The sequence below is a fragment of the Terrapene carolina genome, unplaced genomic scaffold, assembly GCF_002925995.2.
Source record: "Terrapene carolina triunguis isolate 2854851 unplaced genomic scaffold, T_m_triunguis-2.0 Scaffold42, whole genome shotgun sequence".
NCBI classification, from domain to species: Eukaryota; Metazoa; Chordata; order Testudines; family Emydidae; genus Terrapene; species Terrapene triunguis.
The window spans coordinates 4,627,599-4,644,524 of NW_020664393.1; the positions used below are offsets into that span (position 1 = coordinate 4,627,599).

Here is a 16,926-nt window from a genome sequence, read left to right on the forward strand (position 1 = left end):
TAATACAACACCATTTATAAGATCACAAGAACATTTACAACTATAATTAGAACAGAAGAAATTGTAAAAGGATTGTATATGTTCACAAAGCCATTTATTTTTATTAGAGACATCAGTAACAAAAACATCCTGGTTTGAAATTGGCAGTAATCTGTTTTCTTGGGCTTGCCTGATCTCCTTTTAGGGAATTGTAAAGATACTAGAGTTCTTCTGGTCTTCAGTGACTTTTGCCAAAGTACATTTCACAAAGTTCCTGACGTGCAGACTCTGTATACTTTCAAACGAATATTGCCCTCAGAGAATATACTGGCATGAATTAAAATGTTAATATGCCTTGATGCCTGCAGCTAGTTCTGCTTGTCTTTATTTTTTAAGAAATGGACAAACCTAGCTGCAGAGGTGGTCTCCTGCAGGACTTTCAGAGCAAGCAGTAACATAACATGTAGGTTTGTCATTGTAAAGTATGAGGTCCCTTTTTCTTACTTTTTTTTCCCTTTAGTTTTTTATTTTGGCTCAGCTGTCCTCACAGAACCATTTTGAAGTTAAAAGTAAAAAGCGGAGCATTTTTTTTCCTATCACTTAGCCATATTGTTCCTATTTTAGACTTATGCTTTAGTGAAAGAGTATCTGAACAGAGAAATGACTTTCTTTGATATTTGTGCTGTGAAGAATTATACATTCTAAAATATATATATCAAAGAAAAGCCCATGAAACTTGTTAGAATTTAAGCCTATTGGGGAATAATCATCTGGTTAGTGTAGTAATTTAGAATGATAAAACCCTGAACGAATCGGAAGATTGGACTCTGTTACTTCTGTGTATATTGGGTGAAAGTCACCCTTGGATGGAGGGGCCATGAAAAGGCGCCAGCACAGGAGAACCAGAGCAGTTCTTCTGTGCCAGTGGAGGGCAGCCAGGGAGCATAGCTCAGCATGTAGAGGAAGCGTGGCTACTGAGTCTGTAGTTATGTGGATCCATTGGCCACATATACATATCACATAGGATTTGGTCGGGGGGAGGCGTCTCTGCATACATGGTGAGCAAAGTACCACTTTCCACACTCTGACCTCTATATAACTCCCCATATGAAGCCAGTATGTTTGTTGAAGGTGGGAATTGAATTTCGTCCAGTGAGAATAAAACCATTATATGCTTTGCAGTGTTCTACCATTTCCCATTTACTGAATATTTAAATGAGCCAATTCAATGTACATAACTTTTTCTGTATTACACAGATAAGGTGTGTGAGGTAATATCTTTTATTGAACCAACTTCTGTTGGTGAGAGATGAGTGAGTTGGTCCAATAAAAGATATTACCTCACTCACCTTGTCTCTATAATATCCTGGACCAACACGGCTACAACAGCTCTGTATTAGAAAGGCAGTCTAAGAAGATTAATGCTGCCCTGCATCTCTGGATTGTATGTTGCATAAAGACTCAAACAAGCTGCTGTTCATTAAGAGTACCTCAAAGTAAATATACTGACTTTCAGTTTTTCATTTTCCTACTGAATGTGAATGGAATGTTTTCCTTGACTGTACAAATAAGTTAATATTAAACATTTTCATAACATACTTTCCAAAACATTTTTCAATTAGCCATTGGCTTACAGGGAATTAAAATCAACAAAGGGGGCGGGTTTGCATCAAGGAGAAACACACACAACTGTCACACCGAAGCCTGGCCAGTCATGAAACTAATTTTCAAAGCCTCTCTGATGCACAGCACGCCTTGCTGTGCTCTTCTAATCGCCCTGGTGTCTGGCTGCTCAAAATCGGACACCAGGTGATTTGCCTCAACCTTCCACCCCACCATAAATGTCTCCCCCTTACTCTCACAGATATTATGGAGCACACAGCAAGCAGCAATAACAATGGGAATGTTGGTTGCGCTGAGGTCTGACCTAGTCAGCAAACAGCGCCAGTGAGCTTTTAAACGTCCAAAGGCACATTCTACCACCATTCTGCACTCGCTCAGCCTATAGTTGAACTGCTCCTTACTACTGTCCAGGCTTCATGAGCCATGGGAGCAAGGGGTAGGCGTGACCGTGTGCTGCTGCTGGCTGGGAGAGCAGCCTGAGGCAGAAGCCTCCAGCTTGTATGATATTCCAGGCAGGACTGAATCACCATCAGACGAAACTTAAAGAAGAGAATGACCTGGAGTCTCTGGCTCCCATTCGGTGTTCTAAGAGGAGGATAGCCATGTCTGTCCTGGTGCCCCTGATCGACCTCACTGACTTCTTTAAAATCGACCTAATTTTATAGTGTAGACATAGTATATGTGTATATTAGCTTTGTATGCAGCTTCTCCAAATGGTGAATGTTTTTTCCTTGTAACCCAGGCATGTATGCAGTACAAAGAACAGAGGAAATCTTAAGAGAATTGCAAGCTCCCATGCCACTCCTGAAATCCCAAACCCAACCATTACATATTTTTTGTGTTATAAAGATTGTGCTAAAAAGCAAAAATAAGACTCTTTGACAGAAGGGCTCGTAGCAGCAGAAGCAAATTAATTCATGCTGGCTTGAAAGCATATGCATGAAAAATCATGCACGTTCACACATGCAAACTGTTTATTCAGCAGTAGTTTTCCTTCCCCTGGAGCTCAGAGTTCTGATCTATCAGGGTGTCCTATTATGCCCAGTCCAATGAGCCAGGGGTTGCATTCCTAGGAAAGATAGGTCAGCAGCCCAGAACCATGTAAACAATGACCTCTTGGAAAGCCAGATAAACAAGAAACTGAGACAGCAAATTGAATTGGCATTTAACAGCAAAGCACCACTTAGTATAATTTTTAGACTGCAGTAAGGAGTTGCTTTCACCTGTATTACTATTAAAATAATGATTAAAAAAAATTATGTAAGATACAGTTGCATCAGGCCCACAGCTTACTATTAAAAGAAATTATGAAAGTTTTATTTTAATATTTTAATTTATGCTGGGTTTTGTATTAGGAATTGTTTGTGTGACAAGCTGGCTAGCAGATGTCAATTCCATTTTATAGAACATGCTTAGATTTAAGGCTGATAGAAATCCAAAAATTGCCCTTTTAACTTATTATTTAAGACCTGACAACTTCAGAACATTACACCCTGAGGTAATGTTGATTAATAACCTCATATTCTCCTGGACAAGTAATTTATCACCTGTCTTCATCTCCTAAAGCAGTTAATGTAAAGTCTATTTCATGCTGCACTTTTAGTTTTGAGAAAGCTGGTAAGAAAGATCAAAGATGACAGAAAATTAATTCCCCATTTTGTTTTGGTACCATGTGTGTTGGCAGCAGCACAAATAAATATAAAAGCAAATATACAAGGCAAAAATTGCACAGTGACTTAGTTGCATATGATGATCAGAGTAAAAAAATTAAAAAATAATGCATAAAGGTTGGTGAAAGACTATTTTCTATTTTTAAAAGCAATAAAATGACACTTCCCTGCTTCCTGAGGGCTATTATTAATCTTGTGAGAGACAATGTGGTCTTGTGGATTTCTAGCATAGCCTCTGACCAGGGCCAGCTCTACCATTTTTGCCGCCCCAAGCAAAAAGAAAATAATAATAATAAAAAAAGTCGCTTGGCCTGCCGCCCGAACTGCCAAAGGAAAAAAAAAAAAAAAAAAGCCGCCCGGACTGTGCCACCCCAAGAATGGATGGAATGCCACCCCGTAGCATGTGCCGCTCCAGGCACGCGCTTCCTCCGCTGGTGCCTGGAGCCAGCCGTGCCTCTGACTTGGGCAAGTCATTTAATCTTGGTATCTCATTATCCTCCATTAAGCTTGACTTACCTACTGCACAGAGATGTTTGGAGTTAGTCGGTGTGTTCCAGATCCCCAGAGGGCCTTAGGCATTGTGATGCTGAGTGTTGCTACCCCTAACTTTTAGTCAGCTAGGAAACCACTGGAACAGTGATGAGCTCCACAAAGTCTTGAGTTAGGCACCCAAGCTCCCTGTAAGAGAGGGGGGAGAGAGGCATCTAGGAATGGGAATGGGATCTATAAAACCAGCACATTAGGCAGGGAGCCTAATGGGAGATGCTGAGGAGAAGGATGTGTCCTAAGACGCACCTGTCTTACAGAGTTAGGCACTTGCATCTGGGATGCAAGGAGGCACCTATCTCTGCTTGTGATTCACAACTGGGAATCCCTCCCCTGGAGTCATGCCGTTTAAGTGCCTAAATCATTTCTTGTGAGAATGAGTTAGGTGCATGTCTTGCTGCACACAGAACAGCTAGGGTAGCAGGCGGCAGCAGTGATGACCTGATAACTTTTAGTCCCGTAGCTAGAGCACTCACCTAGGATGTGGTTCATTTCCCACCCTCTTCCTAGGAGGGTTGAAAGGGTGTGAACCGGGGTCACCCACCTCTTGGGAGAGTGTCCTAACTACTGGGCTGCGGGATATTCTGTTATGAGCTCCCTCAGTCCATCCTGCAGAAGCTGTTCCACTGTGTATAAATACTTAGTCTTCGGAGCAGAGCGAGAGAGTGAGAATGATTCTGTAGTCTAGTGGGGTTAGGTCACTCACCTGGGAGGTGGGAGACCCAGGGTCTCATCCCCTGGCTCCAAGGACTATTTAATTATTTAGCCCAAGTGGAATAGCATCAATAGGAGATAGTGAGGAAACTCATATGAGAATATCCCATAGCCTAGTGGTTAGAACACTCTCCTGAGAGATGTGGGAAAGCCCTGTTCAAATCCTTTCTCCCCTGAGGCAGAGAGGGGAATTGAACCTGGGTCTCTTGGGTGAGTGCTCTAATCATTTGGCTAAAAGTTAGAACCACCTACATTATACTTCCACCTCCTCCTTCAGCTGGATTTTGAATGGGGCTCAGTCCAGTGATTGGGCTCCACAGGCAAGATAGGAGCTCCTCTGTTTTTCTTCCCCAATTCGTAGATTGCACTGGGGCTTAGGCACCAGTACACCTAGCATGAGGCAGCAGTGTGCACCAGAGGCAGAAATGTAGATGTCTAGGGAACTTTTACCCTGAATATTTAGGCGCAAGTGAGTTTAGGTGCCTAGAGGGTTAGGTGGCTGCCAAGCTGGGGTTTTGTGGATTGCTGTGGAGCCTAAAACCAGAGACTTAGGTGCTTAAATCTAAGTATCTTTTTGGATCTGGGTCCCTGTCTTAATGCTTTTAAAATATAACGTGAGTGTTAAATATTAATGTTAGGAGTTAGCCACAAGCTCGCAAAACTATGGCTGTTTAATGGGTGAGGATAATTTGCAGTGAGACACGCCACTTGGGCAGAATTTAAAAAGACATTTAAATGTGGTTTTTGTAAAGTAAATTTTCTGCACACTCTCATCACTGCTGATTTTCTAGGTATTAGTCTGTAAACACATGCTCTCATTTACCAGGAATCGCTCTGTCAGATTCTAGCCATGATGCCACCAGCTGCTGTTGGTAACATTCATAAATATTTGTATATTTATATGATAATCATCAACAGTGGATTTTGGCTTTGTGGAAAGACTCTGGCAGCAGTAGGAGACTGAACATCAATGAGACCATCAGTTTAAACCCAAGTAGTCTGCTAATCAACAATGATGGGAAAAGGAAATAGAGAAAAGATGCTCACTGGGTGATGAGAGTAATTGAATTAGTATTTCATTCAAGCATTGGCTGCCAGTGGTGGGAGCTCAGTAAATTTTTGCCACATGCCCAGGTTAGTGGTAGCCAACATTTTTAAATGTAGACCGCACCAGGGGCGGCTCTAGCTTTTTTGCTGCCCCAAGCACAGCAGGCAGGCTGCCTTCGGCGGCATGCCTGCAAGAGGTCCCCGGTCCCGCGGATTTGGTGGCATGCCTGCGGGAGGTCTGCCGGTCCCGCAGCTTTGGCATACCCACTGCCAAATTGCTGCCGAATCCACGGGACCGGCGGACCTCCCGCAGGCAGGCCGCCGAAGGCTGCCTGACTGCCGCCCTCGCAGGGACCGGCAGGGCGCCCTCTGCGGCTTGCCGCCCCAGGCACGTGCTTGGAACGCTGGTGCCTGGAGCCGCTGCTGGACCACACAGACTGAAGCTCTTGCCTGCAACTGTATCAGAGTTGTTCTTCTCACTTGCTGGCACATTGTACGGACATATGCCTCATACCTGTCTTTTGTGGCTCTCCTACCATTCTTCTTTGAGTGCTGGTCTAATAGATTTTTCATCAGTGGGGATTCCCATCTTGGATCCTCTTTGCAACCCAGGGAAGCAGGAAGTTCCTGGCCTATTGCTCACAAGATGCTCAGGGGTACGACTCCAGAAGGGATACCTTCCTAGTCCAGTGGTCAGACCAGTTGAAGCACACCTTCTGTCCCATCACCCTGCTACCTTGTATCCTTTGGAAGATCAAACTGGACAAGGAAACAGTGATCTTAATAGGACCATGGTGGCAGCAACAGTTCTGGTTCATCTTAGCTCTGCAGATGGCTCCTTGCCTGTGCATTCACCTACAGCCATTTCCAGATCTATTGTCACAGAATGGAGGCATGACCAACCATCCCAGCCTGGCATCCCTCCATCTGGCAGCCTGCTTTTTTTTTTTTTTGGATGGGCAATGCACTTAGAGAGATCTTGCTCACAGGAAGTTCAATCCATCTTTCACAATAACAGAAAACCCTATACAAGAAAGTGCTATGCTGCCAAATGGAAGCAGTTCTCCCTGTGGTGCCAGAAGCATCATTTGCCTCTGTAGGAGTCCAGGATTCCTCTTATCCTGGATTATCTACTGTCCTTGAAGGCACCGGGCCTATCCATCAGTTCACGATGTGGGTATTTAGCAGCTATTAATGCCTTTCTTCCGCCAGTGAAAAACTGATAAATTTTCACTCACCCCACAGCAGTAAAGTTCTTAACAGGCATTGTCAGAATGTTCCAGCCAATATCAAGACCTACGCCTGCTCAGGATATGAACATGGTGCTATTGGCATTTATGAACCCACCATTAGTACCCTTGGACTCCTGCTTCCTCTTACACTTATTGATGGAGGTGGGCTTCCTCACAGTTGTCACCTCGGCCAGGAGGGTAGGTGAGTTCAGGGTCCTTATGACAGACTTGCCTTATACGATCTTTCACAGACAAAGTATCCCTGAGATTGCATCCCAAATTTATCCCCAAGGTTCCTTCTTTCACCTGATGCAGACGGCTCACCTGCCTGTATTTTACCTGAAAAATCTTGTACAGTACTTGTGGTAGGAGGGGGAAGGGAAGCAAGGCATAGTGGAGAGAGTCCATCCAGGGGAGGAGAAGGGCATCGTCCTGAGTCCTCCCCCATGGCTCCTCTGGAGCAATAAAGTGGAAGTGTGAGGTTCTTGTGAGTGGTGAAGAAGTCCCAGCGTGGGTGCTTCGCTTATGGAAGAGGCACCACAGTGTGGTGTTGTGCAGCTCCCACTTGTGGTTCAGGTAGAGCGTCTTGCTGAGTGTGTCTGCCAGGGAGTTTTGGGTGCCTGGGAGGTATGTGGCCTGCAGCGTGACTTGATGTTTGATGCACCAGTTCTAAAGGTGAATGGACTCTGAACAGAGGTAGGGAGACTTGGCACCACCCTGTTTGTTGATGTAAAACACTGCTGCAATGTTGTTGGAGAGTAATTAGATGTGCTTGGCCCGTATGAGGGGAAGAAATGCCTGGCAGGTGAGATGGACCACCCTCGGTTCCAGGATATTTATATGCAGCCTGGCTTCCTGAGGCCCAGATGCCCTGTGCTGTGTGGCGGTCTAAGTGAGCTCCCCAAGCTGCGAGGGAGGCATCCATTGTGAGCATGGGTTGTGGCATAGGCGGTTTGAAGGATATACCGACCAGGACCTAGGAAGGATCAGTCCATGATGTGAAGGACGTCAGTACATGCCAGGGGATCAGGACTTTGCTGTGCAGGCAGTCACAATGTGGTCTGTAGACAGGAGCCAGAGCTGGAGGCAATGCATGTGAAGACGGACCTGTTGTGTCACTGAGGTCAGGGCCAGATCCAGGCACCAGCGAACCAAGCAAGTGCTTGAGGGGGCCAATGGAAAGGGGGGCAGCACGGCCGGGTCTTCAGCGGCAAGTCTGTCAGTCCCTCTCCTCCTGTTTGAGCTGCCGCCGAAGTGCCGCCTTTCCTCCTCTCCCCCCGCTTCGCCGCTTGGGGCGGCGAAAAAGCTGGAGACGGCCCTGACTGAGGTACACGCTGTCATATGTCTGAGAAGAGAGAGACAGCAGCGGAATGGTGGTACAGGGTTGCGGTGCAGGCCTGCAATTTGGTTTGTGCTGGTGGTGAAGTGGTCCGCTGGAAGAAAAGCCCATGCTGCATCGGAGTCAAGTCACGCCCCAATGAAGTCGATTGTTGGGTAGGTATGAGCACTGACTTGTCCTCATTCATACAGACCCCGAGAGAGGTGAGAAGAGCGCAGACAGTGAGGATGGAGACGAGGCATTGGCAGGAGAGCACAACTAGGAGCCAGTCATCCAGGTGGGGGAACACAACAATCCCTGAGGTTGGAGAATGTCCAGGAGCTGATGTTGTGTATCCTTGACCGCCTCCAACAGGATCCCCACATCTGCTGCCACCCATTGTAATAGTTTATATTGATATTGGTAGTGGTCCAGTGGGGATAGTGAGGCAGGAATGAGGGCCTCATCCAGGGATGAAGAGGCCTCTGTGGGAACCGGCAGTACCAGTTCCTCCTCTCCTTCTCCATCCTCAGAAACAGATGATGCTGGAGGGCAAACGGGAGATGTTGGTAAGAGGCCACCAACGGTGCCTGTCGTCCTCAATAGGGATCCCACAGTGGCCAGTAGTAAGGATCTCTGTGCCTGGGTGGGCCTTGTGGGTAACAGTACCATGATTCCGCAGCAGGTGTAGGCTCAGGGACATGGTGGTCTGCAGCACAAGTCCGGACTCTGGCGAGGGGGAAGCGAGAATGAGACTTCCGGCTCTGAGAAATCCTCAGACTCGGAGGATGGTTCCAGCAACGGGGGTGCTGACAGTGCTGGAGGGCTGAGGCACGGCAAGGGGCCGTGCCGCTCTGGGGGCAGCAATAGTGGTTCATCCTCTGGAGATGGCAGGACGGTGGTGTGTGCAGGGCCAGAGAGCAGTGGGGAGCGTGGCGTATGGGAGAAAAAGCCCCTCCGCTGAGAGCAGTGGTTCCAGGCAGCCAGGCGTGTGCAGGGTTGCACGAGACAAACTCCAGGGTGCTGGTGATGCAGGCAGCAGGAAATGCGCTGGTGAAGGAACCAGTGCAGTCACTGGGGCAGGCACCAATACCAGTGGATCCCGCTTCTGTTTCTCTTTACCCTTCACCCGGGGTAACTTGGGAGCTGGTCCGGCGGGCAGATTGATGCACAACTTCTGGTGTGGCTTGGGGAGGAAACACTGCGGTTTTGGGCAGTCCTGGATGGGGATCTGCTCTTATGCCTATGTCCATGCTTCTTTCCCTCATGGTGGGGCTTGGCTGGCAGTCTCGGTACTGTCGGATCGGTGCCGGAGGAGCTCCGAGGAGTGCCGGTGATGGGTGGTGCACCACTGATTCCACCGGTCCCAGATCTGAATGCCTCCATTTCCTGAGGCAGGAATGACTTACAGATAGCTCAGCAGGTGGCAATGTGGGCCTCACTGAGGCGGTACAGGCAGCGCTCATGCTTGTTGCTCACCGAAAATGAGCAAGGAAAAGAGGCACAGTTCTTGAAGCCATGAACTCAGGGCATAGTCCCTGGAGGAGGGGGGTGTTTCCCTCAAATGTGGCAAAAAACGACACTAACACTACCAACGACTATATACAACTATAAACAAGAGAAAACAGGCAGGAAATCACTCTCTTAGCAGAGTTAAGAGCATGAAGGAACAGTGGTTCTGATTCCAGCCATGTGGCAGTCAGAGGGAACTCGAAAAGCGTTGACCCACATGGCCTATTATATCCTAGGCTGCGAGCATGAGGGGGATGCACGTGCAGGTCAACAGACACTGCTTCAAAAACCTCCTGGCGCATGGCACGCATGCACATCCACATCTGGAATCCACATAGGGACCATCACTCAAAGAAGAATGTTTGGTTATCAGTTCCTGTCTGAATGTTCGAGACACTACCTGTACTCCAGCTAAATTTTGCACTGTGAACTACTGTAGCTCTTGCAAACCTGTTTCTCACATGTCTGATTTCCATGCTGGCTGTTGCTGAAATGGAGATCACCAGCGAAAACTACATTTTGGCAAGCCAGCTAGAAAATGTAAAGCTAATGTTTTTCAAAGTCACCACATTAAAGCAATAATCCCAAAGTAGTGGAGTGTGTGTGGTTCAACAATAAGCATTTGTCTCCAGCTCTATAATTTGATTTATGCATTCATGCAAGACTTATTGCCCATGACACACATTCAGTTCCTCTGAGGTTATACTTGTGCATGCTGGGCCAAGTTCATCCTTGCTATAACTCCACTGGCTTCTTGTAAATTACTCCAGGATGCATTTTGAGCACTAACTGTTTCCATGCGTGAGCTTCCCATATGCTTTTGCATCAACTAGGTGGTATTACTCCAGTTACTGCAAATTCAGTGGAAATCAAACTGGTGCAGATGTTTCCAATTGCAGTTTGGAAATATACATTCTATGGTCGTTTACCATCAGTAAACTACAAAGTCTTGATGCATTTTTTTAACGAATTAATGAATTTAACAGTCATGAAATCGAGGCAGCAGCTGCACTAGCTAGAGTCAGATTGATGCTGTGCAAGCCCCGCTTCCCCAGTACAGTTCTGCCAAGCCATCACCATGCTGACCGGCAGCACCCCTAGAATCCTGCTCCTGAACTCCTCTTTAACAGAGACTGCTGCTTTGTACAGTGTTTTGTGCATATCCGGCTCTAATGTGATACAGACGCTCCCCGACTTACGCAATCGTTCCGTTCCGGAAAGCCTGGCATAACCCGAATTTTACGTAAGTCAGAAACATATATTGTGCATGCATAAAAAACAAAACAAAAATATTGCATTTACCTTAATCCTATTGTTATCCTGGCACACTGAAGGCTGCATTTTGGTGGTGGATGACAATGGGCTTAATTTGTAGATGAGGAAGGAGAGGAGGAGACAGGCATGATTTGAATGAAATAATAGGGTGAAATAACAGAAATACAATATCACTGAAATAACACAAAACTGAGAAGCTGTGAGAGCGCAAAGCCTTCCCCTTGTAGGAGATGCTACTGTTGTATTCCTCCACACACTGCACTACATTACTTTGTGTTCCTGTACACTACGCAATATTTTCCGCAACTCGAAAATTTTACTTATGCCTTATGGAACTTTTTGCATTTTGCATAAGGTTGAATTTGCATTAAGTCAGGTCTTGCATAACCCGGGGAGCGCCTGTATCATCAAACCCATTTTTACTGCTGAGTGAAAGGCTCATGAACTGACCCACTGTTTACCTCCTCTCCCATTGTCCCTTCCAAATGTTTCTTTAAAGGAGTCTCTCTCAGCCTCTTTTGTCTTTCTCTGTTTTTTTTAAACTCCATTCTGTTTTATTTGCCTGGTTGGATACTTATGGTGCTATCAACAATAGTGCACCTACCAGGAAACAAACTGAAAGCATTGTTTAGTATGCAGCTATCTTGCGTTCAGTCAGCATCTACGTTAATAGCTTTAGTAATATAAGTCAGAGGTTTCGCAGCCAAAACCTGTGTGCTCCCCAAGGACACAAAAATGCTAAATGTCTTTACAATGGGGAAAATGTGGGCACCGGTTTTAAAAGTGACTAGCAGAAGATTTTTTTTTAAATTGGTTTATGCCCATTTTTGCTTCTGTATGCTATATAAAGTGTATGGTATATAAAAAAGGGCTAAAATAACGTTTATTTTGTACGGTTTTTAGTGCATGTTTTTTATCTTAAAAATATCAGGAATATAAAGTCTGGTCTTCCCCAGTTTTGCTGGAGAACCAGTGGGATGTATGTTGTGAGCATTTAACACCAGTTAATTGAAGGGGAAAGGGTGTTGAGTCTCTCTATTCAGTATGTTAGTAAAATTAAAACAGATTTTCCAAATAAATAAATCTACCTCTCTACCCCAGTTGCTCTTCTTCTGGCCAGTGACTGACTGACAAATTCTTTATAAAGGTTTACTAATCCAGCATGGAGAGGGAAAGAAGGGGAGATTCTGCAAACATGGCTGTACCCCTTTTAAAAAATTCTTCATCACCAAGTTTTCCAAATTGTTGCCAAAGCTTCCAGCATATCCCCCTTTTATAGCTTGCAAAATCTTTCCATTCGAAGTTTGACTCTTGTTGGTCTGTACACTTAAATCATCGCAGTTGGAGCTCTTTCCACTGTTACCATTTGATTCTGATGTCAACTCAGAGTATCCAAATAATTTCACTCAAAGAAAAACTGGGTTTAAAAATGTACAGATCAGACCGACAAACAGCCTCTCTCTCCCCCGATGCAATATTGGTGGGAGAAGAGCAGAAGAGGGAAAGATTCTTCAAGAGATTCTTTGTTGTGTGCCTCAAATGTGCATTGTACATGCTGCTGTCCTTCTGCTGCCATTGCAAATGAACACTAGGACCACAGAGGTAAAATGGGCAGCCTGGAAGCACGTAAGCAAGTCAGATAGAAAGTGGAATGAAATTAACAGTCTCACAATGGGAATTTTTTTTAAGTACTGTATTGATCAGCCTAGCATGTATGTGCACCAGATCCTTCATTGGATGAAATGAGAACTGCTGAGTTACATCATAGACCCCATTCTGCTAATAACTGAAGGAGATTCCCTTTAAGAGATGATGGCATATGTTTTAGGAACAAGAGAATCAGAGTTCTCTCTCTGTAGTCACTGTAAAGTTCACGCAGCCATGGTATGGTGCATAATTGAATGACAACTGATGTCCAAGAGGCTGCAGATTTTCTTTCGCATATATAGCAATTGTTATATTAATGTCCACACACACCTCACATCCATTGGGTTAGTTTAATACCTTTGGGACCTTCTCGCGTTCAGTGAATCACTTTTATAGAGATGACAACATTTGAAGAGCTGGCTTGCAGCAAGATGGAGCCTCCCAGGCTGCTGGAGATATAAGGCTTGGGGCTATTTCAGCAACTAGCAAAGAGCTCATTTTGAAGAGGAGAAGGAATTTGACTGAATTTGGTAATATACCAAAGGATGCGTAGAGAGACCCTAGGTATGCAGTGATCTATTTTCCTCTGTATAATTTACATTGCATTCAGCAACAGGTTCCTATGGTTCACTGTTGGTTTAGCAAACACAAGAAGAGCTTTAAATACTCTTTAGTGAAATATTTATTTTTTTAAAACTATTTGCTTTACTCTGAAAATATCCTGAATGCTCTTCTCTAAGGTGTTTTATTACTAATACATTTTCTAATGCATTTTTTTAAGCGTTGTAGCTATGTTGGTCTCAGGATATTAGAGAGGGAAGGTTGGTGAAAAAATAGCGTTTTATTAAACCTCACCCACCTTGTCTCTCTGAAGCAGTGTCACCCATTAACTTCCATCTCTAATAAAAGAGAACATGACATTTATCCTCTTCAGTTCTGTTAGCCTTCAACCCACTTTTATACCCTTGCATAATACTGCAGCAGCATAAACAAGATACAAATGTTTGTTTCCCTTTAATGAAGAGAACTTAGAATACAGTGAACAGCATTTATTTTCTTGAATAAACATCCGTTCCCAGAAGCACCCAGCAGTGTCTGGTAGATAACATCAAAAGAGCAAAAACTAGAGGATTTTTTTCCCTGCTCAGAGGTCAGACAATAGAATGTTCTCTCATTAGATTAAATTAGTGAGTAAAGGCTAAAGTCAAGGCCTAAATCCTAATGCCCTCCCACCCAGTGGAATTCACAGGCCTGAGGTTGCAGGGTATGGGGAGAGTCAGGGGCCTAAGAAAGGAATTCACAGACCCCAGCAAGCTGACCAGGGACTCACCTAAGCTAGCCAGGAGCAAAATGGGGTGGAAAGGGCAGGGTTGAGGGTCCAGATTTGACAGGACATAGGAAGATGCCTCTTTCTGTTCGGGATCATGAGCCGTGGGTATAATAGTCCAGGGAAGGCTAAGCCTCCCCTGGCACAGCCACTGTCAAACTCTGCCGGACACCTGGGCCATAGTGGCTCTGCCCCTTCCCTAAGGCTCCCCACCGCCTGATAAGTCTTCTTCCTCTCCTCCACCGCACCCCCTCCCCGAAGGTCCCTGCCGTTCGCCATGTCCTGCCTCTCCCCTGGCTCTCCCACGGGGGTAGAGGAGAGAGGCGGGACGTGACAAGCCAGTGGTGGTGGTGGGGGGGGGGGGTGGGAATCTTGTGGGGAAGTGAGGAGGTTAGCGGTGGGCATGGGGTTGCCAGGCGTCCAGTTTTTGACCAGAACGTCCAGTCGAAAAGGGACCCTGGAGACTGTAGTTGGCACTGCCGACTGGGCCGTTAAAAGCCAGGGCCCAGGGATAAGGCAGGCTCCCTGCCTGCCCTGGCTCCACGTGGCTCCCGGAAGTGGCCACCAAGTCCCTGCAGCCTCTAGGCGCATGCCCCCCCCCCCCCCGCCCTGAGTACCGGCTTCGCAGCTCCCATTGGCCGGGAACTGTGACCAATGGCAGTTGCGGGGGCGGTGCCTGCGGTCACAAGGGCAGCACGCAGAGTCTCCCTGGCCACCCGTGTGCCTGACAGCCACTTTCTGGGAGCTGTGGTAAGCGCTGCCGGGACCCCGCACCCAGAACTCCCTCCTGCACCTAATCCCCCATCCCAGTCCAGCATCATCCCACACCCAAACACCTTCCCGAAGCCCACACCCCCCATCCACACCCCAACCCCCTGCCCCAGCCCTGAGCCCCCTCCTGCACCCAAAGCCCCTCATCTCTGGCCTGACCCCAGCGCCTGCACCCCCAGCCAGAGCTCTCTCCCCCCACACACGCCAACCCCCTGCCCCAGCCCTGAGCCCCAGGTGTGCTCATGGATCCACAACTACATGTACCTACTAACCATTCCACCACTGCGAAGGGGCATATGAGTAGCAGCTGCGAGGGCTAACACAATTCTGCGAGCTAAGGGGGAGGGTTCGGTCCTGACTCTTGGGGGCTTCCATTGCATACCACCCAGTTAGTCAGGGTTTGCTAAGGAGAGGATTTGTCCCATAACATTTGTACATTGCTTTGAAGACCTAAAGCTCCATACAGGTGTTAAATACTGTTATTCATGTACAATTAGTATTTTAAGATTTGTTTTCAAGTATCCTTAACATGCTGTACACTGTAAGCCTGATCCAGGGGCTGGACCCCAAGCCCCTAGTCCCCAGCCCCACCCCAGAGCCCACCCCTCCAGCCACCTCCTACACCCCAAACCCCTCAGCCCCAGCCCGGAGCCCTCTCCCATACCCCAAATCCCTCATCCCCGGCCCCAGCCCCGTGCCTGCCCACCACGGGTAAAGAGGCGAGCAGCAAGCCAGCGGCAGGTAGAGAGCATCTCGGAGTGGGTGTGGGGGGGTCTGGCAGGGGCGTGGGGTGCGGAGACAAGCGGGGGGCTGGGAGGTGAGGAGGGATACGGCGAGCCAGTGGCAGGCAAGGGGAGGTCTCGCGGGGAGCAGGGGGTGAGGAGGCAAGCAGGAGGTCAGGGGGTGAGGTGGGACGCGGATAGCAGCAGCGGGGTGGCCAGGGGATAGGCTGGTGCAAAGCAGGGATGGAGTGTGGGCAGGGCCGAGGGCAGGAGAAGGAGCTAGCCTCCCCCCCGGGGAAGCTTTACCTGCCGCCCATGCTCGGGATTCTCAGCTGTGAACCCTTCCTTTGCACCTAAGCTTTCTCAGTGGCGGAAAAGACAGAGTGAGACCTTATTATAGCCAATAGCCCAGTGATTAGGGTAATCTCTTGGGATATGGGAAAGCTGTTTTCAGATCCTTGCCCTGCCTGATTTGAAGCAGGGATTTGAACCCAGATGTCCCACAGTCCAGGTGAGTGCTAACCACCAGCCTAAGGGTACTGGGTGGTGGGGTTTTCTCCATCTCTCTTGTTGAAGATGTGCTACTTGGTAACTATACATTGGGCCAGAGAGCATGCCCAACCAAGAGATTGATACTATAGCCTGCTGGCTAGAGCACTCACCTGGGATGTGGGGGAGAGAGGTTCAAGTCTCTTCAAATTTGGCTGAGTAGGGGGTATCCCATAGCCTAGGTCAGGGGTCAGCAACCTATGGCATGCAAGATAATTTTGAGTGGCACTCACAGTGCCCGAGTCCCGTCTGCCAGCCCCAGGTCTTCCGCTGCCATCCTGGGGTCCCGGCCGCCGACCCAGGGCTCTGCTCCTGGCCTCGGCCTGGGGCTCTGCAGCCATCCCCAGCTGTGGCCTACTGGCCCCAGCCTTGGGCAGTGAGGGGTGCAGACAGGGGCAAGAAAGGGCGCAGCTTAGCACCCCCACCTTAAAAATTGTTCCAGCACCACTGTACTGGGATATTTTTAAGTTTAAGTGATTTGCTGCTTTCATCACTATCACATCACGTGGAACAGCGCATTGCGTTTGACGTTGTATGCAACGTCTGTTGTGATTTTTCCCCCCACTGTGAGTTGAGGGGTACATTTGACAAAATGTCAGCTCCTAAGAAAGCAAAGTTAGATGTCCGTTTATTTCAGCCTTTTTGGACAGACACATTTAGATTTATTCAAAAGAAGGTGCTGTTTGTGCTTTCTGTTGTGAAAGTGTTATTTGTCGCACATCAAGTGCTTATAACGACATTCCACTTCACAGCAACATTTGATGGCTAAGTCGTGGCAAGGTTTTGGTGTGCTTTGTAAACTGTTTTGATGCAATCAAGGCCTTTTTGTCAGAAAAATGACAAAAACTACCCCGAACTTGATGATGACAAATGGCTGTGTAAGCTCATGTTTCTAACTGACATCACCGCTCACCTAAATGAACTCAACCTCCATCTCCAGGGTGCAGGGCAAACGGTTCTGGATCTTTATGAAACCTGGAAGGCATTTGTTGTA

General features: G+C 47.2%; 1 protein-coding gene across 1 annotated transcript in view; it reads left to right on the forward strand.

Annotated features, from left to right (window-relative positions):
- METTL24 (methyltransferase like 24) overlaps window positions 1-16,926 on the forward strand; it is a 78,564-nt gene that overhangs the window by 42,410 nt on the left and 19,228 nt on the right. The window lies entirely within an intron of this gene.